This window comes from Centruroides vittatus, unplaced genomic scaffold (assembly GCF_030686945.1).
Source record: "Centruroides vittatus isolate TY-2023 unplaced genomic scaffold, ASM3068694v2 contig_460, whole genome shotgun sequence".
In the NCBI taxonomy this organism is placed as follows: Eukaryota; Metazoa; Arthropoda; class Arachnida; order Scorpiones; family Buthidae; genus Centruroides; species Centruroides vittatus.
This window is the reverse complement of record NW_027122256.1, coordinates 2,314,561-2,340,794: the sequence shown is the minus strand read 5'-3', so window position 1 is coordinate 2,340,794 and position 26,234 is coordinate 2,314,561. Positions and strand designations below refer to the sequence as shown.

General features: G+C 25.4%; 1 protein-coding gene across 2 annotated transcripts in view; it reads left to right on the top strand.

The window, feature by feature from the left end:
* Window positions 1–26,234, top strand: part of LOC136977538 (leucine-rich repeat-containing protein 24-like) — a 420,341-nt gene that overhangs the window by 247,086 nt on the left and 147,021 nt on the right. The window contains exon 1 of one of the 2 annotated variants that reach the window (XM_067273034.1): window positions 2,355–3,283. The exons of the other annotated variant lie outside the window; for it this stretch is intronic. The gene's annotated coding sequence lies outside the window, so the exon portion shown is untranslated. Of the gene's footprint in view, window positions 1–2,354; window positions 3,284–26,234 lie in introns of those variants that run through there. 2 annotated transcript variants of the gene reach the window in all.

The following is a 26,234-nucleotide window of genomic DNA, read 5'->3' as shown; positions in this document are numbered from 1 at the left end:
GAGTGATGTCTTATCTACTCTCTTTAATTTCGTACGCTGTAAAGTCCTCTCAAGTTTGTAGATAGATGCAGAAGAGAATGTATAACTTACACTTTATATAGCTTGTTGTGCTTTAAAATTCGGTTGTAAACTTGAATGTTTCTAGACACGAAGTCACGTGTAACATTAACGAGTTGTGAAATGTTAAGCTTCCATGGTTACATCTCCAATCTTATTCGAATATACAGAACTTGTTAATCGATATATTTTTATAGTCCAAAGAATATTTTAAACTTCATTGTATTTGTCCACTTCCATCATTTAAAATTTTTCATATCGTTAGACAGATAAACTTTCTGTTATGTTGATAAGTGACACCAGATTAAATTAAACTCGAGTTTAAAAAGTTTGACAAACATCCCCTAACTTTCTATGCTCCATGGAATTTCTATTTGTTTAATTTTATATAATTAACTCAGTTACGTTTTATGTTATTTAGTTTTAAGATTAGAACTAAATGTAATTGAGAATCTGATAGTTATTCGACATTAAAATATATAAAGCCTACAAGTATATCTCTATGTTTACCATGTTACAATTTATGTACTCAATTTGCTTTCAACATTTATTAAATTTAAGAATATTCCTATTTTTCAGTTACAATAAATAAATATTTACTCTATTAGCAAGTTAAACTTTTAAAATTACATTTAAATCTAGAACTTGGATGCTTTAAATTATCTCAGAATAAATATTTTCATCACTAAACAATCAAACTTATTGCAATTTTGAGTTATAATTAAGCCGATTTACGTTAAGTTGATATTAATTAGAATTTATTCTTGTATAATTAATTTAATTGAAACTATTTTAAACTTTTATTCTTTTTTATGAAATACTTTTAGTAGAATACTTTTAAAAATTAATAAAAAGCTTCCCAAATCGGTTCTTGACCTCTCTTAAAGTTTAGAGTGCAAATATAAAATTTTTGCGAAAAGAGAATCTTATATATTCATAAAAGAAGAAGAGAAAAAAGAGGCCATTATATTTTGTTCTGTACTCGCTTTTACGATTTCATAAATACATGAATATTAATGTCAAATTTAAATGTCTTTAAGCGAAATAGTAAATCCTCTTTGCGATTTCCGTCACCTATTTATCGTTTGATACAAGTGAACAGAATGCCTATAGATCCTCCAGGGTATTCGCTTCATTTCCCTCTGGGATATCCAACATCATCGTCACTTAATGAAAGTTCGAGTGACTAGTCATTAGTGGGATAAGGATATCAAATAAAAGAAGCGATGGAATAGTCAGTCTTCTTGTTATGTAACCGAATAAATGGATGGTGTAAATTATCAACCCAAGAGTATTTACAAATGCTGAAAAAGTTAGCTAAAAATTAAATTCTTTTAATCAAAATATAAACAAGCTTCAACACTATTACTGATTATCTAATTTTTATAAATTATTTTAAAAGTATAAACGATTTGATGTTATCAAATTAAAGCATAACTGCATAATAATCTAGATTTAATCAGAAATCTCATTTTTCAGTTTCTTTCAATGTTTTGGTTTTTTGGTAGGTTATTTAGAAAATTATTCAAATGAAACTATTTAAATTCTGAAATTAATATGAATTTTTAAGTGGAAAATAATTATCTTCACGTAACACAAATTGAAAAAGATATTTTGTGAGTATTTAAATTTATTTATTTCTTTTTTTTTTCTTAAGTTTAATAACGTTAACTGTAATGAACATTTTAATACTGCAAGGAATCTTACAGATAAGAATTTTTCAAGAAAAATTCCACATGGCTAATAAATTTTTGATAGGATAATAATTACGATACTATAACAACGAGTTTTCTTTACTGTTTCCATCATTTGCTTCATATTGATAAAGAATGCAATAAAATACAGATTATTAATGTTAACGTAACTTTTTCAGCTTATTTATACTACAATGTTTATATAAGGTACAAAAATAAAAGTAAAATTGATATTAATCGAGTTTTATTACCGGCCATAAATGATAATTAAAACTACTATCGATTTACACGTAAATTCTTTTACTGTATTAAAAAAATATATTGGCCTATATGCAATTAAAGATGTACTTATTTTAATTCTTAATAATCATATTCGAATTTGAATGCATGATTTAATATTACTGAACAGATTTGATGCATCAAATACGATAAATAATTAATTACCGGTTAAATGTATCTGATAATATATTATCCATATATTATAATTTTATCTATGTCTTAACACAATTTGAATATAACAGTGAATTAATGAAATTATTAAGTTAATGCATTATTATTATTATTATTATTCGATCTTTTGAAGATGAGATTATATAAATGTGCATATTCGTTAGAGATTTATATATAGATCGTAGTCAGCTATTGATGCGTTGTATATTGTATGTAAACAATGAGAATACTCAAAATGGAAAATATATTCGGATTTGAAATGATCTTTCAATGTAATCTTTCATTACTAAATTGAGAAGTTTGATTGTCTATCTTTATTTAATGGATTCGGTTCTTGTTTTTTTATATCCTAATTATCTAAACGGGACAGGTTTTATCACAGATCTAAAAAAAGTCTGACTGTCTATATCTCTTTAAGTAAATGGATATCGTTCATAATGATATCAGACTGTCACCTAATCTCGTTTTCGATAATGATTAAATCTTCTTTCTCTATTGAGATCTGTCATAACTATAGTACGATTAATATCATCGTCTTTAATCTGCCTCTTGTCGAAGAAACGATTCTATGCAAATTACATTCATCCAAAGGATGCTTACAGGACTGAATGAAGTCGATCCAAAATTTTACTTTGTTTCTTTCGAATCGTAGTATCTATCAATTTTATTTTTTGTGTGGCAGCATGTTTTTCAATTTTTTTCCAATTTCCAAAACAAATCAAGCTTCTTCCATCATCTAACTGACCAGACGAGACGTCTCCAGCACTCCTCATGATCTACTGGCGGCGAATGGTCGCGCACAACCGCTTCTCAGTTTCCGTATCCACTGCTTAAAATCGATTCACTTCGACTCTGGCTGCCAGGTGGCGGTTGTTCCGGGGGTAGTGTGCGATGACGTCATGGAACTCGATGCCATGACGACGGGTAAACGACACGGTCACGTGCGATCTTCAGTCGGTTCTGCAGCAATCAGTGGTTGAGGTAGTGAAAGTGTGTGTGTAGGGCCACGTGTGCTGGACCAACAATGTAGCGTGATCTTCACTTTGTGTTTCGTGATTAGCACTACGACTAAACCTATTGCGGTAAGTACTTTCCTTCCTTGAAGCCTCATCTTCAAATTAACGTCTGTTTTGAAGCTTAATTACTTGGAAAGCTTTTGAAGTTCGAATGTTCGTTTTAGAACAGATTAAAATTGCAACCGTTACATTTGATAGATTGGTATTTTTAGAAACTGTTTCTCACTGGTTTTGTTTTTTGGACCGCGATCAGACGTTAGAGAATTTTGCTTGTAATTCGTTCGTACGCTCAGAAATTAATGGGATAAATTTTCTTTATTGCTTATAATTGAAATTACTAACTTAATTTTCGCTATTACGTAATGAATCTCACTTAAGTAATAAACAGAATTTATATTTCCCATATTAGTTTTAATATAAGCGTTTCCATAAACTGAATTTTTAACTATCAATTTAATATTAGCTACTCAAAACACAAATTTATTGCAAATAAAATTTGTTGAAAATTTTTCAGTGGAAAAATACATATATTTTGAAAAATATAAACAATATTTTGTTTTCTTTCCATTTACTTCACTTCCCGTTCTTTTCTCTAGCTAACAATTCAAATATTATTGAATTTCAATATGCATGAAAGATGTGAATAAAAACGGAACTTTATATCAATAAATTTTTTTGTGTGTGTGTTCTTTGTTGAACTCACAATATTTTTCTTATATTGTAATACATTAATAACTTGTGTTAACATATATAATAGCTCTTCAGTATCTTTAAAATTGTTGTACAAAAATCGATAACCCTGCTCATGCATTCATTGATAAGCTTCAGATTTTAAATATAGGTTACATAAATCTTCTATTAAAAATTTTTAAAATAAAAATAAAATAGAAACGGTATTTAAGAGCATTTCGATATATGAAAAATTTAACTTTTAATATAAATTAACACCGTACAAGAGTTTACTGCAATGGCATCAATGTAAAATTGCAATGCCTAGGGTAGAATTTCCAAGGCCAGAATAAAAATGTAATTAATATATTATTTATTTCTAAAACTAATAATAAATATTTATTACTTCAACAACTTATATTTACTTATAAAATTTCTTTAAAGTGACACTTTTATAAATATAGTTATCGATTTTATTTTAAGCTAATAATAAGCAGCTTTTACTTGGATTTAAATATTCATTACATATATTTTTATATAAGTAATATTTGAATTAAGACGAGGAGCGATTTTCAGTATTGCATATATTTTCAAATATTCCATAAATAACTCTATACAAAAATTTAATACAGACGAGTATAATTGTCTGAAGACAATTGTGAAGTGAATCCTAGTTTTTATGGATACTATCGCAATGATTTTCTTTAGTAGAAACCACGAAGAAACCTAAATCGTAAACGTCAGCTGTGTAGTTTCAATGTCTGACACAGTAGGCTATCACTTCTATTTCTCGACAGTAAAGAAAGACTAGGCGATTTGTTATGGGAACCGTCGACTCTAAGGTAAAATTATAGTTAATGGCAATTGCAGTAAAGTATCTTGTTCCCTAATAATCGATTTATCTATACTTCATTCATCTTGAGGCAAGAAAGAAATTTTATTACTCTTATGGAATCCGTAGAAAGGGGTGGACAGAATAAGCATATTTTGCAATCGACTGATTGATTGAAGCGACACGGATGTTTACAGGAAAGATAAAGCAGTCGACTAGAAGGGATGCGGTAACCTAGCAACCGTGTTACGCCTAGGTCGATCTTCGACACTGACGTCATTGTTAAACAAACATGTCGTGGACTTATAATGGCGACAAATGTCAACCATTAAATTCATTCAGATAAAATAAGGGGAAAAAATCATTTCAAATACAGCGCTAACCCATTTATTACACAATATTTTATTTTTTTTTAAATTTTTAATGCTTATCTTCACCCATATCGATTTAGATAACAAAAATAAAAGATCATAAAAATGTATTGGCTTATTAGAATAATGTTTAATTTTTATTTCTTTTTTAATATTTAGAGAATGTGAAAGAAAAAATGATGCTTATTGTTTTAAGCAGTGTTTACACTTTTTAAAAATTCAAGTTATATATTTAAGGAAACAAAAGAATGAGGATTGTTTCTTTATTTATTTTGATTTATTTGAGAATTCAAAAATAGATTCGAAAAACGTAAAAAGTTGGTCAATTTAAATCAGAAATTGTTCTGCAAAGTATAATATTGCGTCATGAAAGCTCTCGCTTTAAAGAAAGTTAATTAATAGAATACATCTAATGAAACCGAGAAAAGCTGAAAGTTTTCTACTTATTTTTAATTCTATCTTTTAAAGTAAAGTTTTAATAAAGTATTAGTAGCTGTAATTAATTTTTCTTTTCAAATTTTTTATTCTGATGAAATGATAATATCTGATAATTTTGTTCTTTTAAAACACTATAACTTTTTATAAAAAATAACTCTATCTCTGCACTTACATAAATAAATTGACTCCCATTATTGCAAGTAAAAGTTGTTTAAATAGTCAATATTGTAACCTCATTAATAAAATATTAGACAAAGGAATTAATTTTACTTCTACCTTTAATTATAGGACTAGTTGTTTACCTTTTGTTTTATCAACACGAGATAAACAAAAATTTACAGGGTGATATTTACGTAACAACAAAAGCAGAAACTAATTCGAACATTTCTGTCAATGAAGTTACATCTATATTTATGAAAACCGTATTTATGTTATTTCAGAAAAGAATTTATTTTCGTTACATTTTGACAACACATAATAGAACAGAATACGGAACAAGATATCAACATTCCTATCACGATCTTCCAGTAATTAGGACATAAATCATCGAAAGCTCAAATGTTATGCTAGAAATAACATCTAGATGTTAAATTAACATTTAGGTATAATCTCTACGATTCCTAATTGTTTTGATTTACTTAACCTTCTCACGTCCAAAAAAGAAAAACGAGGAAGAATGTTTGAACGTGATGAAAATCTTATTATTTCGAATAAACGATCCTAATGCAGAAATTAAAGAAATTAATTTACGATTAATTTATATGTTCATACATAAAATTTCTCTTACAAACTTCTATTAAATATTGAAGAATTCTGTATTTTTCAATTATCTTAAGATTTAAAAATTTTCTTCCAATTGCTAGAAAGATATTTCGAGTTTTGTATTACATTTTATAAGTTTTCCTTTATCTAAATTTATGTACTTAATTCATTTGGTAGAAAGTTAAAGTTTATATGTTATAGATTTTTTTTTTTAGAAAATTTTCATATAGGAAAATATTGTTATTTGCTAGAATTACGCTGGAATGTTATTTTGCCTAGTGTTGGAACAACATCAAACGAAAAGTTTCCTTTGATGCTATTTCAGTAACAGGAGAATTATTCTTACCTGCTCAGAAGAGATAAGAAAGAGTCTTACTCTTTTAGGAAGGAATAAGGTTTCTTCTTTAAAGAATATTTGTTCCTCTAACGAAGGAGATAACAAAATATCTGGGTGCAGATAAACGAATATCTAAAAAAATAACTTTATTTTTCTATTTATTAAAAATGTGAGTTGCTGTCTTTTGATGTATTTGTGTGACTAAAATCTGATACGTAAAGATTTATGTAAGTTTATCGGTGTTAATTTATAAGATTACACGAAAAAATATAGGAAAAATGCTTTTTATATTATAGAATTATAAAAAAGTTTATAAAATCCGTACAAGTTTAGAAATAGTATAAATTTTATGTTATTTAGCCATTCGCCTTTAAATAAATAAAAGAACATTTAATATTTTATTTTTAAAATTTAAATAAAACAAACTTGAAAGAGAAAACTTTGACTTGAATTATAAAATTCTGTTGCAGTGAGTTAAAATTTCATAGAATAAAGAAGACTGAAAGTGAACAACTTTTTCCTTTCTTTTGAAACACTTATATAAAACATTTTCAGGGACGTTAACAGATTTAATTTTTACTAATAGAAATGTTAATCGAATATTCCTTTTGAAGTTTTCATGTAAAATTTATCTCGTTACTTTCTAACGTAAAAAGACATACAGTAAACCTGAAAATGTTCTGCAGTAACTAATGATTTGCTTCCGTTTAGTTAAATTCGTTTATTGTAGTTTAAATTAAAACAAATGTTAATTATATATTAGCTTGTTTACTCAAACAAAATTGTGCGATGATTAAAGTATTTCCCTTATGATTTTCTTACTTTAAAATCCAAGATAAACTTAGAAGAAAATTAGCATTCTGGTTTTCATTTAAATTCATAAACTTTTAGTAATTTAAATTTTAATTTGTTAAACTTCTAGAAAATGAATTGTGATGTACATTTTGACAAAATTAATTTCGACCTTTCAACTTAATTTCTTATTTTCATAATATCAAATTCTTTACGATTTATCTTGACAAAAATTACTTTTTAAGTCTATATTGTCCTGCTTCATTAATGAAGACTTTCGTTTATTGATGAATTAATTGATGATCTTTTCACAATGTTCTCCTCTAATCTACTTTTGAAAGTTACACTATAAAAATGCTCTTAATTACTTTACGGATAGCCTTAATTTAAGTACTCATCTTTCGAATTTAAGATTCGTGATGACGGTATCAAAGAAAATCTAGCAACGAGTTACGTAACTTTCCCGGCAAAAAAACAACATTTGAAACTGTGTGGCGCCATCTGTTATGATATTTTATTTAAAAACTTTTTGTATTATTAATTATTATAAAATTGCAAAAATCTAATTTTGAGGATTGAGATGAGTTTTATAATAAAAAAAAAAATTGTAAATACTAATAAGGAGTAAAATCTCATTAATTCCGACCCCACTCGAGATATGACATATGAATCCCCTCTATCTCTACACCTCCTTGGTCTTTTACAACCAAAATTTAATAGCATCAATCCCTCTAATACACAAATTTCCCTGCAAAATTTCAGAAATTTTCGACATAAAATTCAGGAGCTATTAAGATTCAAAATGAGTGAACAAAATCGTTTCCCCGCACACTATATATACAGGGAAAATAATAATTTTTGTTCATTTCTCGACGTTTCAAGGTCCCCAGAATTCAAAAAATGTAAAAATCTTGGGAGGTCATTTTTTGAACGATCACATACTTTCCTCCTGTTTTACATACAGCCGGGAGAGTAAAATACCAAATAATAAATTTAGTGAATATCCTTAATTCATTTGATTTTATATATAAAAACTATCATTTTATTCATTCAACACACACTTATTTACACTTAAAATACAACAATGATATAAAACATAAATTCATATTATATAGTAGTAGTTTTCAAGAATTTTGAGCTAATGATGCGCATACGATACTTGGCATACCAACGAGCCAGTGTCGCATCAAAGATGCCCTTACTTGTATAAATAAAAGACGATAAAAATTAATGGATAAAATAAATAGATAAAATTATTTACATATAGGATATTAATAGTTATGTTTATCTCAACGTTATTAAAGATAATATAATATATTCTTTATAAATATTTATTCCTGTTTTGTTAATGTAAAGGTTTATATTATGTTATGTTTGTTAGGTATAATTAATATACTTTTATACAAGAATTATTTTGTAGCATTTTAATCCGTTTTTCACTTGTATTTTTTTATATTTATAAATAATGTGACTGAAAAGCATATAAGCATATAATTTTTTTTATTAATGTTCTCTAAATAAACATTTCACTTTTTGGGGATAATAAATCTCATTTTTTTCATTGCTGTTCTCTATTCTTTGTGTCTAAAATATACGCTATAGGCAACAATGAAATTATCAAGGTAAGGGCTTGGAGCCACAGCCGGAGCCCGGAGATATATATTCTTTTAAAAATTGTTGGCTCCAACTCCAGATTTTTTATAGGCTTAGGTGTTAATTTCTCAGCCATTTTCTATAAAGTTTTGATCTTTTCACCTTACAAATATTTTAAAAGTTTATCTAACAAAAAATTCTCTAACAGTTTATATTTCTGACATATTACCAGAGAAATATCCTATTTCCTTTTTTTAAAAATTAGACAAAAATTAATGTATATCAACTGTAATCAATAATATAATAATACTTACGATAATTATTATTTAAAAACTACTAAAATAAGGTATTATAACATTAATTTTGTCTATATGTTAAGTACTGTTATAATCTTTCTATCATAATATAAGCTGTAAATTTTAAAAATAAACTGAACCTCTTTCCAGTCAGGTGCAAAGGTAATAATGGCAAAGAACTAGTAAATACTAGTTTATTAGTTAAGAAAATTAAATACTAATAAATAACTTTCTGTGATTTCTTGCCCTTTAATTACAGTTTAATATATCTGAGAATATTGCTAAAATTACATTCCAATATTATTTTATTAGGGCCTATATATTATCGAAAGATCTATTCATATTATTTGTTAAATTTACATTGAAAAGTTTGACAGTGCGCTTCTCCCTCAAGCAATCGCACTTAAAAATTTGGCTGGAGAGAACCGAAGCCATGATCAGGACTCCTGCTCCAAAGTTCTAAAATTTTTAATATTTACTTTAAAATCATAAAATTTAATCTGATTACAAAATAAAAATTAAATTATTTAAAAATATAAATAAAAATAAAATCTCGTGAATAATTAACAAATAATTAATGTAAATAAAGTATTACCCGTTATTTGACTATGTCTATACAGTTTATTTATGTTTTATTAATATTATTAAAATAATATTAATAAAATATGATAAATTGCTATACAAAATAAATACAAAAATTGTAATGTTATATTAATATTAAAATAATATCGATTGTTTTAATAATATTAATTTAATATTACTGTGGTGTGACGTTATTTTTACGGCTTCCTTATTAATTCCGTTAAAATTTATATATAAAATATTTTATATCGTTGAAAATATGTTGCGTTTTTATAGCAAATTTTTTAAAATTTTAATTGTGTGAAAATATTTATCGAATTTCAAATAATTTCGTGACAAAAAACTAAAATTCATATAAAATTAAATTCAGGTATATGAACAGAAAAAAATAATGTAAAAAGTAATTATAAAAAATATATAAATTTGAATCAATAAATGTATTTTAGGAATTTGAAAACTGAAGTACATGTACAAGCAAGTATTAAATTCATTAACTATAAATCCGCATATTATAAAGCTTATGTATTTATAGTTAATGAATATAAGATATGATGTTTATAAACATGAAATAAAAGAAATTTCGAACGGTATATTTTGATTTATTGATATTTAAAAAAAATAAAAAAATGGAACTATAACTTCAAAGCAAAAAAACATACAAGTATGACTCTGAAATACAATACATAATACTTCAATCTTTTGATATTTTACCATCGAAAAATTTTACGATTTTACAAACTAAGTTATATTTAGCCCGCTTCTATAAATCAAACATCCTTATCTAAAAGTAGAAAACAAAGGAGAGGAAAAATATTGTTACTACATATTTTTCTGTTAAAATATTGCTTTATACCAATAAAGATTTATACTCATATACACTCGCTATTTAATAGGAAATAAGAGTTTATGTTGAAAAGTTTTCAAAATTTTTATTTTCTTAAACTGTTGATTGTTTGATATCAATGCATATTTTCGCATTATTTATTGTTTATAGGTAGAATTATTTACATAAGAATGTTTTTATGGCTTTTTTTTTCCTATACGAAAATTGCATTTCGTTTCTGATGTTAAATACCGAAAGATGTTAAAGGGGAGATATATTTCGAGATATAAAAATATTTTACAAAATTATAAAATATCAAAACTGTCGAATATAAGTTTGTAATAATTCTGTGGGAAAAATATACAATTAAATTAAGTGTGAAATGCAACACGCTCATGGTTTTCGGAATAATTCTACTTTGATATAAACCTGCTAATTGAACATGACGTGATTGCATTATGAGTTTTCGTCATTGACATTTATAGTAGAAATTATCATTTATTTTCGACTTTCTAAAGAACTAAACTCATATAATAATAAAGAATAAAATAAAATTATGATTGATTGCATTTCCGGTATTTGCAATGATCATCAATCAAAAATAATCAAACAAAAATGCTGTTTCATCAGAAAAATAAAGTTAAGTTTTCCATAAAAATATCAAATTTTAACTTATTTTCACTATTTTAAGTCATATGATCCTATCTTATAACGAGTAAACTTTACCTATTTGAAAAAAATGAAATTATGGTCTAGTGACAAAGGAAGATAAAATTTATTTTATTTTATTTATTATTTATATAAATAAATATACGAGTTGTCAAATATACTATTTTAAGCTTTTTCTATAAAATATATAATTTATTTTAAGTATTAGAATAACAATTTTATTACAATTTACTCGCTTATTTAAAAATAAACCAAATAACATAAAGAATACATTGTTAAGTTTTTTCGCATATTCTTATATGAACAGTAAGTTTGTTTTCTAATTATTTTAACTAAGAACACTCTTCATTATTTATATTTATATAATATTAAATGTTTACATTTTAAAAATAAATATTTCGATTTTTCTTTTATATTTAATATTTTATAATATATTAAATAATATTCCAAATTAAACAAAAGTGTTTTCTATATTAAAAACTAGACTAAAATAAATAATTTTAAAATTTAATATTCGTTTAAATGTATTATTTTTCAGATTTTTCATTTTTTGCAATATTCTAACAAAGTTTTCTGCATGAGAAATAATTTCGAATTTGTCAGAGTATAGATATAAAATATTTCTCGATAATGCAATCAAATACCAACTCTTCATACAGAATTTTACTTAATCAAATGTAACTTTTTACAAGAATATTTTGATGCCTTTCCTATTTTATTTCTCTTAGTTTAAATAACGCTTGCAGTTAAAACAGAAACTATAATTAACACACTAAAAACCTGTTTTATATCCCAGTACGAATAGCTTTAGATAGAAACTAACGTTTTCGACCAAAACTTGGTCTTCGTCAGGGTATTGACCAGTATAAAGTTCGAAACCGGAATTCGAACAACGTGTTTAAAATTATTTTAAATTCCAAATTATTTAAAAATTGGAAACTAATTTTCACCGTACATGCTACTGGAGTGATAAAAATATTGTTACATCTCAACAAATAAATAATATGATGTATTTGCTGGTGTAGAAACGTTAGCAACATGCTAGTGTTGTTTACGTTTTTTCTCATAGCACTACCTCCATGCATACGAAATATTGGCGGCATATAAGAGATCTAACACAATATATGGGCTGTTACGCAATGAAAAAGACAGGACAGAGGAAAGTCGAGCACCGGGTGTCTATATGGTTCCTCTCAGAGACCACAGATTCCAGCGAGATCTAGTATACATCGGATCCACGAAGCGCTAACTAAGTAAAAGAATACAGGAACACGGATATGTTATCGCCAACCAAAGGCATACCACCGTCCTAGCTGCCTATGCTACAGACTCTGAAATACAAGCCTACCTCCATAGGGCCAAATCGCTTCAAGGTTGCGAAGGTTCACCACCTTCGCAACCTTGAAGCGTTGGAAATATACAAAGCTGGCCTGGCCGGCAACCGTTTTAATGCGAAAGATTCCGCCAATATTTCGTATTCATGAAGGTGGTGCTATGAGAAAAAGCGTAAACAACACTAGTATGTTGCTAACGTTTCTACTCCAGCAAATACATCGTATTTTTTATTTGTGGGGATATAACAATATTTTTATTACTCCAGTAGCATGTACGGTGAAAATTAGTTTCCAATTTTTAAATAATTTGGAATTTAAAATAATTTTAAACACGTTCGAATTCCAGTTTCGAATTTTATACTTGACGAAGACCAAGTTTTGGTCGAAAACGTTAGTTTTTATTTAAAGCTATTCGTACTGGGATATAAAAAAGGTTTTTAGTGTGTTGATTTATCCTTCCCAGGGATTGTGCGAGAAGTTGGTTTCAGAAACTATAATAATACACAATAACGCCGAATTTTTTCCTTCAAATCACTTTTAAATATAAAATATATATTAACAACAAGCAATTATTATTTGTTAAAGTAAAAATTTTATACAACTAGAAAACTTCATAAGAACTATCCAAGAAATTAAAAATTGTCAAAACTTATAAACTAAAGTAGAAAAATAAACATTTTCTCAATCTTTTTGTATTTTACATCACTGTACATAAATATTCATTCGAATAGAAGAATAACATAAATAACAGTTTTAAAAAATCCAGTTTGCATTTTAAGCATTTAAAAATTTCCACATAAATACCTATCCTTCTTAAACTTTTATTTCGTAAAGTAAAATAAACAGATGTTATTTATAATGTATGAAACAAATAACGTTTTTTACCATTGATGAAGAATCTAGAATAATTTTTTTAGTAATCTTATCGATAAGAATTCATTTTCCTTATGTAGTTTATCTGCTTTCAGCGAATAAATGACTTAGTTATTTTCTCAAATCAATATATTCCTTGGGGGATACGATTTTCCAGAAGGCATTAAAAGAAAATCTTAACTGTCCGCAAACGATAAGAATTGTAAGTTAGCTAGCTATTTAAAAGACATCATGAAATATATAGGATATTTAGTGCAGACATTTGAAGTCATTCTTGTTATTTATGATACCAGATTTCACAATGATTAAATATTGAAATATTTAAATGTAAAGTCTTTATTTAATTGCACCTTACTACTATAAATGCTAAGAGTTTTAAGTACATAATAGAATGTCCTAAATATAAAACCATAAAAATTTCATAAGCTAAATATCTATAAACTGTGCAATGTGTTTTATTTCCTCTTGTTTTAATATTTTTTAATGGTATTTAAGCTAAGTTTCAATTAAACAAGAATGAATAATATTATTTCTCTTCTCAATATAATTTAATGAATTTAGAACTTTGAAGATTGAAGAACCGAATTTCGCCTCGGGGTGGCTTCTTTTCACGTGTTTGCTAGAGCGAATGCTTCGGTTGATTGGGACTGAGTTAACTGATCTTTTTTGGCAACTTTATCAAAGATTCGGGCTATTTATTCGAACTGTTTTTATATTGTAAAGTTCTGTTCTCTGCTTCTATTTAAACTTTAAAAAATATTTTAAAAGTATGGAATAAATATCATTAAAAACTAGATCTATACGTATTCTTTGTTATTTTATGTTAATCAATCATCCGAATTCAAGAAAAGTGAACATCTTTAACTTTATTTTGAAATATTATTTCATCTGTAATTTTTATAAAAAGTTGAAAATTATATTGACTTATTGTTTAATCTGTTTATAATATTCAATTTTGTCATAACAGATAGCGAAATTGAGAGATATTAACTTATTTTTGTAACTCTTAGCTACATTCTTCCTGAATTATTATATAGTTCTTAAGTGAAATCTCTTAACTCTTAAGTAAATGTAATTTATCTAGTATAACATCGAACACCAATCATTGAAGATTTTCTTCCATTGGCGAGATCCAAATTAATGTCAGGTGCTTGGCTATTATTTCTGGATTCAAACTTTTTTACCGAAAATTTGACACGAAATAGATTTTGTTACCAAAACTGATATATCTTTCTGGAATAATATATTGCTTATGATAGTATCGATCCTACCGATGTGGATAGCACTGGGGTTGAAATCTATTGATATCAAACTTTAAATCATTCCTATAATTTAACTCGAGTGCCACTGAACCAAGTTTCTTATGATTATATTATATAAAATTATATAAAAGATGAAAAGTTTTTATTTTTTATTTTTTTAATAGAGATTTGCTATTTGCTTCCATTTTTTTCTCGGCAATCTATAAAAATTTCTTATTTTCAAAAATAAAATATTATTTTTACTTATTCTTTGTATTTCAAAAATAATTTATTTTCAAATTATTGTAAAATCTTAAATGATTGCGTGAAAAACGTCCATCGATTATTTTGACAAGTGTTTGGATATTATAAATAACTCGGGAATAGTCCCGCTACCAACAAAATAACATTAATAATTTTCTTATTCTAAAAAATTGAATTAAAATTATTTTGGACTGACATTATGTGATAAAATGTGTGATATTTGAATACTTTTTTAATATGTCAAATATATCAACGAAGCCGTAACTAATATATATATATATATTATGTTCACGAATGTTAAAAAGATTAATATACTTCATGTTTTGTTAAACTCTCAATTATTTTAATTATTCCGAATAATTCTATATTAAATAACTTGAATAATTTTATATACATTTTATATAAGGGAAGTAAATTTATGTAAATAAAATTATGAAATCTGAATATGTATTCTAAAATTCTATTTACACAGATTTGCATATAATATAGCATTTAATTACGTAAAATATCTAAATATAATTAATTTAATATTCATATTTATTTGTAAAGAATGGTCATAAAATGCCTTTCCGTGCTGGCTAAAAGATATCCTCAAGCTCCTCTCAACTCTCCGTATAAATTTTAATTTTTCCTGATGTTCTTCTGGAAATCTTCTATGTTGGCAGTTGTAAGTCATTAAGTGCAAGTTATAAGTCCCTAATAGCTATCTTTAGTCTTTAATTCCTGTAAAGGGAGTTGAAAAAATTTTCTCTTTCATAATGCCTCAAAGTGAATTGGAATGATCGTAAACCAATCAGTCTGTTTTCTAGTATGTCATATAATAGGACTTCAGTATGTCTATCACACTTAAGTCTTAATAATGAAAATAAAACAAATAATTAACTTGTACTCGGTTAATTCTTTGTTCCATTTTCTTTATTCAGAATAATCCCAAGCGTTCTGTGATCACAGGATCTTCTCTTGAAAAATTTAGAATCTTCGACGTTTTTTGTGGCCATTGTTTCAAATAAAATAATGTTACCTTTAGCGATGTTAATAAAAGTCGTTTATTCTATGAGTAAAATAATACAAAAAAAAAAAGAATATCCCTATTAAATATATAATCAGTAAGCATTCAGGCAATAGTCGTCCAATAATGAAAAAAAGAAAATAAAAATTTTTAGCATTTAGCTAAAAACATTTTGGGATTGATACAATGAATAGGTCAGGATTAATTCACCATTGTACTTAAACAGGAATGTTGTATTTGAATTTCACAATAAGATACATACTTAATTTACTTTAATGTAATATCAAAATGCTTTACTTAATAATTTTCATATTTAATTGTTTGAAAGCTTCAGAGCTAAATTATCTTTAATTTTATTAAAATATTGTGTAACCAACTTAATATTAATGAGGTGGTCAATTTCCTTTTCATCATTTTCACAAACTTTGTTCAATGCAATATTAGTGACAAAAACCTAAAATAACAAATTTTAGATTTATCAAATACATTTTAAATTGTTATTTATTTACTTGTAATACTGTTCAAATCATTATTTCAAGCCATTAAAATGTTTTTTTTCTTTTTTTAACTATATCAAGTTAAAAGTAACGACAACCACACTATAAGGCCATCTAAACTACTACATACTACTTATATTTACTTCTATTTATTTGAGCTTATAAAAGAACACAATATATTATCCTCTGTGATGGCCTGAAAATAATTTTATCACATCAATATCTTGAAATTATTCCTCAATGGTGTCAACATCATTTAGGAATTCGTTGCTATGGTTTCTGGTGAACAGCTGTTATGTATCAAGATGGTTAAATGTGCTATTTTATACTAATAAAACAATTATTAGGACATTTTGTGACTCCCTGGTATTACTATAGACGTCAATTCCGTTTTAATTTTAAATAATCGCACTTTATTGATATACTTTTGAAGAAAAATTAACAATTTAATAAGGTCAACATGTTATACTTGCTATTATATCACCATTATATTAATTGTAATTTTTAATATAAACTAAAATGTCCTCTATAAATAAACCTACAATATCTACAGTTTGATTCAAAATTATTTTATGTTTAGTGAGTTTATTTTAAATTAAATTAGAATTATTTTCGTTACAATAAAAATTTTGGCTTTAGTTATTCTATTATTCTTCAGGATGTTCTAATGTTGTTCTGTTAATTATAGCTTAAGACAGGAATGAATTACTTCTTATTGTAATCAATTTTAAACCTCATCCATATACGCCTTATAGACGAATTTTTTTAATGTACTGCATTTCATATTAGTTTAAATTACTATCGAGTCAAAGATTTATATTGTTGCTCTGCACGTGTATTGTAAAAAAAAAAAAAATTATAAATCATGACTTTCTTTTTCCAGTTCTGCTCTAACTCCCACTGTATGTTTTTCTTGTGAATATTTTTTTCATTTTTATTACATTGGCGATTTTTTTTATTTGACTACAGAATTCGGATGCCCAAAAATATGCAGAAAATGTTTAGCAGATAGTGAGCATCTTCCGCTCGTTCAGATTCAAGAGATTGTATTTGTTTGAATTTAAAAACGTTGCACTGATATACTAAAATAAACTTTGATATTCTCCATTTTTTGTGATTGCACATCAATCAGATATATTTGTATTTTAAATTTTTCTCTGAAAAGACTTTAAAGTGGCGCCGGGACTAGAGGAGATCCCTTTTGTAAATTTTATTTTAGTTTTCACAACTGATAGAAACATAAGTATAAAACCATTTCTCCTGTTTAACATGTTTGTATTTATATTAAACTTAAAAAAAAACTGAATTTTCTAGAAATTTCAGGATTTATATTGAAGTATTTTAAACGTTCGATATTAGCAATGCACAAATAATCACAATTTTCTATTTTCTGAATCTGTAATAAAGTGAATAATTTTTAATCCACATAAAGCTGTGAAAATCTTTGGTAAATCCTCTAATTAATTATTACAATTAATTATTCAAAGAAGCCGAATGAGTTAATTAATTCAATTACATTGTGAACTCTTATTGATTAGCATTTCCTCTTCAAACAGATCATCTCGGATATTTGTAACAAATGAAATTTATGAAAACTTTTATTTTTTATTATTATTATCTATTGTTTTTGAAGTATGCTAATTTCTATTTTTACTTTGTATAAATATATATATATATTAGCTTTGTAGTTTTAAAAGTAATCAACAATAAGCAAAAATACTGAAGTCTATTTTAAGTATGATACAATGTTTCTAATATATCGTGAAATTTTAATATCTCTATTTATTTCTGTAGCTTAATGTTTTAACTGAAATATCTTAAAATGCGGTTATATTATATATTTATTTTCATTAGAAAACAAATATCAATATAAAACAATGTAACATTTTCATATCAAATGAAATATTTTCTTCGTTCTGATATGATGTATTTAAATGTTTTAACTCTAAAAGATGATGGATTTGATTCTATTATAAATTACGATACATTTTTTTTAAATGTTCTGCGAAAATCGAAACACCAATTGCAAGAGATGCAACCTATTTATTAAATTCGATCAATTTTCAGACAAGCGTTATTCCTCTACTGCTAAACAGCCAAATAATGGCCGAATAATGTAAATCTATGATAACATGTTACATTATAAGTAACCTATTATTAAATAATAAATGAATAGTAACTATCCTTCAATAATTTCACAACATAATGAAAAGACAAATTTTCGAGTATTTCGCATTAACGTCATTTGCAAATATAATAAATTCTCTTTAATCTTTTGAATTAGCTTACCAGATGTCAAAATATTTCCGGATCCGAGAGAAATAGAGCAAGGGTTGATAAATTTTCCTCAATTTTACAACATTTAGTAGATATATGACTTTGTGCAATTTATAAACCAATCATTAATCTCTGTGATAATATAAGTTTAAATTTATAATTATAGTTTTTCATAATAAACATATTTCAAATTTAATAGTCATGTTCAATGTGAGATGATAAGTTACTTCAAAAGAAATTTTCATGACTTCTTGCATCGTCAGCTGGTAACTACAGTTAGTTGCTGATATGTGCACATTTTCTTCACATTGCATTGATCTAACGCGTGTAACTTTATGGAACCTAACTCAATGTCAGCCTATAATCGAGACTTTACTGTAGGAAGTCAAGCGATGTAGACTACTACAGAAAAAAAATTTAAGTCTGATAACTGTAAGAAATTCACTTCGGATTTTATTATATGTATAAAAATAAAAATATTTACTATATTATTATGTTAATCAATGTAAATATTCGTCACGTATATTGTATGAGATGATTTATGATGTTGTCACTATAACATTTGCCGTTTTCAGTATTAATTTTGCTGAGTCGAATAGTTGCATCTGTTCGTTTTAGTCAAAACTTTTGTAAACTTTAAATAAAACAAAACAAATATACTAATTTTATAATAAATTATTTTTCATGATTATCGTAGTCTTGAAATCGTTTCGATTAAAATTCAATATCTGATTTATTTTAAAATTTAATATTTTTATGAATAAAAATTAATTTATTTTATATTATATATTTATATTTAAAATATTTATTTTTATTCTTGATACACTATAAATCATTCTTATCAACTCTTAAACAAAGTAGTTAATAATAACAGATTATTAATTGAAATTTCTCTGCATTTGATGATAAGCATAATGAAATTACTAAATATAATTTAAAAACATTCTTAAGAAAACTAAATAAATTGTTTGTAATCCATTTTGAATTTCCACTTTTATAGTTATTTTTAAATTAATGTTTTAAAGTTTAAATGTCTCATTTTAATTCTTTTCATTCCTCAAAATACATTTTCAATCTCAACAGCTGTTAGTTTTAAATACGAATGTTTTAACGCTACTTAATCTGAATAAATGCATCAAAGTCTTCCATAGTAATGCGATTCCGATAGTTATATCACGATTTCCAAAAAAGTTATAAGGTTTAGTAGACTCTTATGTAAAGATCATTATATATAATTGTCGTCTAGAAAAGCAGTTAACGACCAAAAGGCAACTGTGCATCATTATACAGTTTTTCCATCTTTTTCATCGTTAAAAACATGCATAACATCCAGCTGTTTGTAACACAGAATTTCGTTTCTTTGTTTCCATCATTAAAGCATTAGAAAAATATATATATATTTTTTTTTTCCGAATGAAATATTCAGTTCAAAATATTTCAGCATTTATCTATGGTTATAAAATTTACATTTGCTCGTTTGATGCAGATAAAAGTCACGAGTTTAAAAAAATATTTTCTAACTTGAGAAAACTGTGACTTTTATGGAATATTTTAAAAACATTTGTGTGTATATATTTTAGTTTTCTTTCAACTTTTCTTTTACTGAACATAGGTAGTATTCGATAAGTCAAATTGTTCCCCAGGCAGATATTAATCCGCCGCAAGAAGACCCAAGACAATTTGGCGTACATATATTGTGGAACGAGAAAATATTTGTTCAGGAGACATTTCTCTCCCAAGTGCATCATGTTTGTTACTCTACAAACCACTATATAGCATTTCCAATGGCAACATGTTTGATTAGAAAGAACAAACATTGAATACAATTCATTTTCTTCAAGAATAATAAATAAAATGTTATGTACAATATGAACTTTTTATTAGTGCTCTATACTTCCCCTATTCGTTTGCTAATTATTTAAAATCTACTGATCATCTCTATAAATTATTATAATAAACAGTCTTGTTTTTTTATTTATAATTTTTTTTTTCATTTACAAAATATCTAATTATTTAGAATTTAAAATTTTTCTAAAAATTAATTCCTTCCGCGAAAGCACAACAGGAAAAATTTTTAATTTAAAATGTTTAATTCTTTACAGGAATATAATTAGAAAAGGAATATTTTCAACTTAATAAAAAATTAATTATACTTCTCGGTTATTTTGATTATAATTAGGTGTATTTAAGCCTATATTATTTCTTAAATTTCTCTGTCATTTTAAGATATTTACAGCATTAATTAAACTTTTATAATGTATATAATAAAATTCTCAAACTAAACATTTTAAAAAATATCTATTGATTAAACACGAATCTTCTTTTTAATTTTCAATGTTGATATACGATAATAATTTTAATAGTTTATTAAATGAAATTAAACATCAACAAATATTAAACGTTCTAAAACAATTTATATATTTATAAATAAAAATCTTTAATTTTTGATGAATTTCTTACGCGATTTATATAATAGAATAAAGATATTCTGAAAACGATGTAAAAAATATTCGAAAAATAATATTTACGTATCATTTCGATCTTTTATTATATATTAATAATATTCAATTGCCAAATTTCGTATTTATGACTTTTTCTTTCTATCCTTAGATAAGTCATATATAATGCACTATCCATTTTTATTGCAATATATTGTAGATTTTCTGTATTAAATCCTCCAAACAATCGTTTCTGCATCAACAATAAGTAGCAACTAAAAAGAAATCAGTTATCTTGCATTCAAAATAAAAGCATTATTTTGAAATTTATATAAAACTGATTTCGTTTGTTCACTTTAAATATCCAAATGTGAAAAACTTACATATATATATATATATAGTATATATATCCTCCTCTCTAGTATAGTATATATATATAACATATATATATATGCTAGCGAATCCTTCCTAGCATATGTATGTATGTATGTATGTATATAAAAGATTAGCAGATAAATCACATTAGCTTAAAAGTGACACTTGATATTCTCGGATAAATTTAGCAGAGAACGTTAAAAATAAAATAAAAATTTAATAGATTATTAAGAAGATTCGATTACAAATACTAAAGATATTAAGTAAATAATCAAATTAAATTAATTGAGAAATGTGTATTATTTTTTCTATCTATGATTAAACACATTTAAATAATTACTAAATAATTGAATATAATTTATAACACTTTTATATCTTTTCTATCTATATAAAATACTTAGCTTAAATTCGTCACGAAGAGAGAAAAAAGTAAGAAACGGCGGCACTGAGAATCGATGAATCGTCACGAAATTTTTGAACAAGTCAGCGAAGCCTCCCTAGTATGCATATATATATATATATATATGCATACTAGGGAGGTTTCGCTACATTGTTCAAAAATTATATATATATATATATATATACATAATTTTATTGTATGTTTGTATGTAATATATAATATTACATACAAACATACATACAATTCTTCGATTATTAGTACCGTCGTTTCTTACTTTCGTTCTTTTTCGTGACGATTTTATATGGAGAGAGAGAAAATATAAATTATATTCAAATATTTGATAATTATTTAACTGTATTCAATCATAAATAGAATAAATTAATTTAGAAATGTGTATTATTTTTATTTGATTATTTACTTAATATCTTTAGTATTTGTAATCGAATCTTCTTAATAATCTATTAAATTTTTATTTTATATTTAACGTTCTCTGCTAAATTTATCCGAGAATATCAAGTGTCACTTTTAAGCTAATGTGATTTATCTGCCAATCTATAATATTCTTTTTTTAGCTTACGGTATTTTCTCGATAATAAGATATGTCTGAAAAGAAAACGCCCTCGAAAATGTCTTATTTTCGAAGATACACGGTAGCAACTTGCCTTTATGTTCTTTCTTTTTTTTAATATATTTAAAACGGAAAATATATTCCGCCATTATCTTAATTTTTTTTCCTTTTTAACTTGGATTTATTTTTTTATTCATAAAATACTGAATGCTTTAAGATTACAATAAAAGTATATCAATAGTTTTTATGTATTAGGAATCGATATTCGTTCATAATGTATTTAAGATTTTCTTTTAATATAAAATCTTTTGATGTCAAAATATTTTTAATTCGTAAATTTTATTGTTAAATTTTTGTCAACCTCTTGTTGATTTGTAGAAGTAAGCATTAAAGTAATTCTTCTCGGTTTAATGATTTTTTTTTCTTTCTTCCGATTAAGGATTTATAAAAATAATGGTTTCAACTAATGGGAATTTTTAATACACTATTAAATTTTTAATCCATAAAAACTTATATCGGGTCGCTTTCTATTTTTTAAAAATAAAAATAAAATCCTTCATTATTTCAGTTGGATATATCTGTAGAAAAATAAAAAATAAAGACAAAAACTATTCAAGTAAATTTTTTGTAATTTTTAAAAGTCTAATAATTTTTTAAAAAATTTAAAATTAATAAACTGATAATTACGTACAGAAATGAGTGATATAAATTTCGGAATTATTGTGTAGTGAAATAATTTTTAAAATTAAAATTTTAATGCTAATAAAAAATATATACTGGTATAGGTATAAAAAAAGATCTGGCTTGGTGAATAAATTATCTTTATTAAAAATAAATTCCTTGCGTTAATATTAAATAAATATTTATTAAATATGTATAAATCTAGTTACGCTGTTCAGCTTTTATAATAAAGTACGCTTTTTTTTTTTCTTTCAATATTATATTTGTAAAAATATCTGTTTGCAACGTGGATTAAGGAGTCTTCTTTAAGTACAGAACTCTTCAGAATTACTACTGAACTTTCAACAAATTAATTGCTCAAGTTGTTAGTGAATCCAATGTTTAGTGATTCTGAGTAGAGTTTCATTTATTTTTTTCTTATTTTTATTTCAAATGTCTTTACTTAAGAAATCTTTTAAGCCCTTTTAAATCTAATATTTCTTCTATTGACATTTTAAATTCAGTTTAATTTGTAACGAGCATTTCATCAGCGATATAGCTTAAGTCCGATTTAGTATCTATCTATTTTTATAAATGATTTAATTTTAAAGTTAATTATAGATTTTTAATTAAAAATGAATAATTAATTTCTTAAATTAGTATTGTTGAATATTTTTAAAATTAAAAATTAAGAGGGAAAACATGAAATTTTTCTATGAAGCCAGTAACGGTTTAACATCTCATGGGGGTCGATATTCTAGAATTCTTAATATAACTAAGCTATAGAAACTGTTGAGTAGAATCTACTTTCTAGTGACAGTAAAATTATCTGAAGAAAATATTAACGATAATGAAGATTATAGATCACCTAGATAATGATCGTGTTATTTAAATCTCTTAAGAAATTAGTTTTGACAAGCAGGAATTGATCAATGTTCTGAAAAGAATCGTGAGACAATGATGAATATTAATTAACTGCTCAATATGAAAGATATGAGCAACAATAAAGAATTTATTCCCAAATTGTATGATAAATATAACATTGGAACAGATGGATATGAAGGCACCAGATCCATTATTTCTATCAGAGGTTATAGAAATCAAATATTGAAATAACGGAATATAGTAAATTTTTTAAGATGCTTGACGTTAATAAATCTCTGAAAATATTAATAAGAAGTCTAATAATAAATGTCAGTTCTTGTAGTTTTTATCTATCTTAAAGGAAAAAGTCTTCTGTAAAAGGTGTCACAGTCCAGATACTTTATATAGAAAGGATGTAGTCTAGCAAGGATGAGTGAATTGGATAGTTGTGCTTCTCTGCTTTCTCCTGATTGCCCTTGCTCTGATTATTTTCAGGAATAAAAGAAAAACAAAGGATAATGAATGAATTTGAAAAAAAGCAATAACAATGAGTTACACACGCTATTGTTTACATTGTTTCTCTTCTTTTAATATATTCTGATAATAACGTAATCATTACTTAACTTAATCAATAGATTATCGTAACGAATAATTATGAAAATGTTTAATATTCATAAAATCTTATCAGTTAAATACAATTGTCGGAAATAGAAGAATATGTCAAGTTAAAATAACTAAATTTAAAATGTACAATTTTTTTTTAGTTTAGCTGTCATTTTCCTAATTGACTTTATTTTTTGGCTAATATTAAAACAAAATTTCTTATAAAATAAAAAAATGGCATAATTATTAATAACAAAAATAAATCATCATGAACCAAATATCGAAATAAATCTATAAAATAGAGAAAAAAATTTGATAAAATCATAATCTGAAAAATATGAACATAAGACATGAAATTTTATAATCCCATTTACATCAAAGATTGATTTGTAGTTATTTCAAATATGGTTCCATCTTTGTTGATTTACATCTAAGAAAGAAAAAAAAAGAACAGAATATAAATCTTTATACATTTTTCAACTTTATGGAAATTATTGTACGAATAGAAATTCAGTTGGATGCAATAAGAATGACAAATAGAATTTCCGCTTCTATTGATTAACATTAACACTGTCAAGGGCAAGGATCTACAAAAAAAATCTTTTATTTTATCGCTTTTATGCAAACATATATACAAGATTTAAAGTTGTTTGGTGCTATAAATATTTGTTTGCATTTGATCTATATTAGATCTTTATATATGGTTGGAATGTTTGTTATAATATTTCGAGATTTTCAAAATGGATAGACTTCACGCGAAGTTTAAAAAGAAATATATTTTATACAAGAAAAAGTATTATTTTATTCCAAAAATGGTAAAAAATAGAATTTATATCATATATAAGGATAAGATTTAAATGAATAATGTTTATACATTTCAAAACTGAGTAGTCTTTGCTGTTTTGAACGAACTTTTTTATTTATAACAGTGTTAAGGCGATCTCTTATTAATGTACGATAAGAAAACGCACTATATGATTTCTAATATGGATTTATTCTTTATACTAATCATTTTTTAAACAGAAGCGAGAACATTCCTTTTATAAATTGCTTGTCATTGGGTTGCAATTTCAAAACATTATAGACCTATAAATTCTCACTGTCGTTTGTCTGTCTGTCTGTCCTCCGTTAATCTTGAGAATACGATGAGATAAATGAAAATTATAGCCATATTTGTAAGCGTAAGGACAGAATACCCAGATTTACTATACAGAAACCTCTGGTGTAAACCGTAAGTCACACTACTTCAATTCCAAAATGTTCCCCTAAAAGGAGTTAAATAGATGACCGGCACAACTCTGTTACTAGCAGAAAAGTATGATGTACAGGGCGTAATTTGAGGTGAAGAGCATATATTTTAAATTAGATAAATTTAAAATATGATTAAAAATTGCATTCCAGCATTGTGACGATGTCACTATAATTAATATAATTTATTTATTTTTTATAT